We start from the raw sequence: 2,193 nt of genomic DNA, 5'->3' as shown, positions 1-2,193 counted from the left end.
TGCCTGCCCTGAACTATCTGTCTGCCCTGAACTGTCTGCCTATCCCGAACTGTCTATCTGTCCTGAAACGACCACGGAGGTCGTTCCCCTGTCGCTGGCACTCATGGTGCTGGAAGTGGCCTTATGGCGTGTGTGGGCAGCACACACCGTTCCTAAGCCCCCTGATCATCCTGAACTGCCGCTCAGCATCCCTCTCCCACCACCTCTGCACCAGTCCTCACCATCGCCACCGCTGTCTCCTGGCAGCCCCTCTGCTCACCCTCAGCCCACCATCTGTGCGATGGGATCGCCGTGGGTCTGCCAGTCTCCATCGGCGTCGTGGCTGGAGGATCCTTTGTCTCTGCCTCCAGCCTCTGAGTCCCAGACTCCGCCTCGGCCCTTTGACCCAGCGGCTCCACCATGGCTCCTAGCTCCCTCCTCTCGCCGTGGCCCATCAGTCCACCAGCTCCACTGGGCTCCCTCGTCAACCATCCGCCGTCTTGGGACTCCACTCCTCCGGCTACACCTCGTCCCTCCTTCCCTCCGGCTCCACCTTGGTCCTCTGTCGCTCTGGCTCCACTGCGGCCTTCCAGATCCCCACCTCGGTCGCCGGAGCCATCTACTTCGCCTTGGCCCTCCAGGTCCTCCCCGTCACCCTGGCTCTTGAGTTCTCCGTCTCAGCTATCAGCCCTTCCTCCACCATGGCTCTTCCCTCCGTCGGCTCCACCATGGGCTGCCATCTTGGCTGGGATCTGGGTCCCGCCTGGCTCCTCCGGCTCCCTCCTGTCCTCTCCCTGGCTCCTGCCTCCATCTGATCCGACCTGGCTCCTCCTGTTTCCTCCATGGCTCCTCAAAAAAAAAAAAGGTTATTGCTACTGTTTATCTACATCTCTGTCAGACTCATGGACTTGTGTTCTCTTTCAGTTGCCGTTTTCCTGTCTTCTGTTCTAGTTTAGTTCCTGTGTGCCCTTATTTGGTTATGTTCCTGTTCTCGTTTAGTCATTATTAGTTAATCGTCCTCACCTGTCTGTCCCTCATTAGCACCCCTACTTTAGTTCTAGCCTGTTCAGTTGTCCTTCGTCCGGTATTAATGTTGCTTGATGTTGCTGTATGTCATGTCCTACGTGTGTCTCCTGTCTGCCTTTGTGGATTTACCCTAGTGTGGATTATATTAAATACTGTTTGAATTCATCTCCTTCGTCATGCACTCCTCATTCCACCGTAGCGTGACAGAATACCGGACCCACAAAAAAGAAAGAGATTATTTATTTTCACCCATTTTTGTCAGTTTTTTTAAATGGATTATTACACCTCCCGACTCATCTCCATTGCCCGTGCTAACCCTGACCTGCTGAACTTCGCCAGAGACTTCAGTGTTTTCGCCACGACCTGCCCATTTGATGATGAGACACTGAAGTCTCTGTTCTGGATTGGGGTGAATCTTCACCACACCATCGACCCCCCCCCCAAGACACCTCGGGACTGACATGGATGGAGGCCATCATACGGTGTCTGGGGAGCATCAACCCCCGATCCAGAACACATCCAGACCCAGAGCCCAGCCCACATCACACCGCTGCACAGAGCCCAAGCCTGAGCCCACCGCGACTGATGAGCCATCACCTAATGGAGCGACAGAACTGAGGATCGCCTTTGAGCCAGAACCTCAAGTGATGTCAGACCAGGTGCGAGAGCCGACTACAGTGCTCTCCACGGGGGAGAGTGCTATGCTCCGGCTACACCTCGTCCCTCCTTCCCTCCGGCTCCACCTTGGTCCTCTGTCGCTCTGGCTCCACTGCGGCCTTCCAGATCCCCACCTCGGTCGCCGGAGCCATCTACTTCGCCTTGGCCCTCCAGGTCCTCCCCGTCACCCTGGCTCTTGAGTTCTCCGTCTCAGCTATCAGCCCTTCCTCCACCATGGCTCTTCCCTCCGTCGGCTCCACCATGGGCTGCCATCTTGGCTGGGATCTGGGTCCCGCCTGGCTCCTCCGGCTCCCTCCTGTCCTCTCCCTGGCTCCTGCCTCCATCTGATCCGACCTGGCTCCTCCTGTTTCCTCCATGGCTCCTCCCTCCATCGTCTCCTCCCTGGACTCTGTCTGTTTTCCTCCTACTGGGAGTCGGTCCTCCACCCGACCCTCCTCCTGTACTGTCTGCCTGCCATCCCCTGTCACCATCCTACATCCGCTCCTTTGTCCTCCGCCTAAGTCCTCCCCC

This window comes from Sinocyclocheilus rhinocerous, unplaced genomic scaffold (genome assembly GCF_001515625.1).
Source record: "Sinocyclocheilus rhinocerous isolate Xijiao unplaced genomic scaffold, SAMN03320098_v1.1 scaffold1198, whole genome shotgun sequence".
Lineage (NCBI taxonomy): Eukaryota > Metazoa > Chordata > Actinopteri > Cypriniformes > Cyprinidae > Sinocyclocheilus > Sinocyclocheilus rhinocerous.
The sequence above is the reverse complement of the archived record's forward strand: the minus strand, read 5'-3'. Positions refer to the sequence as shown.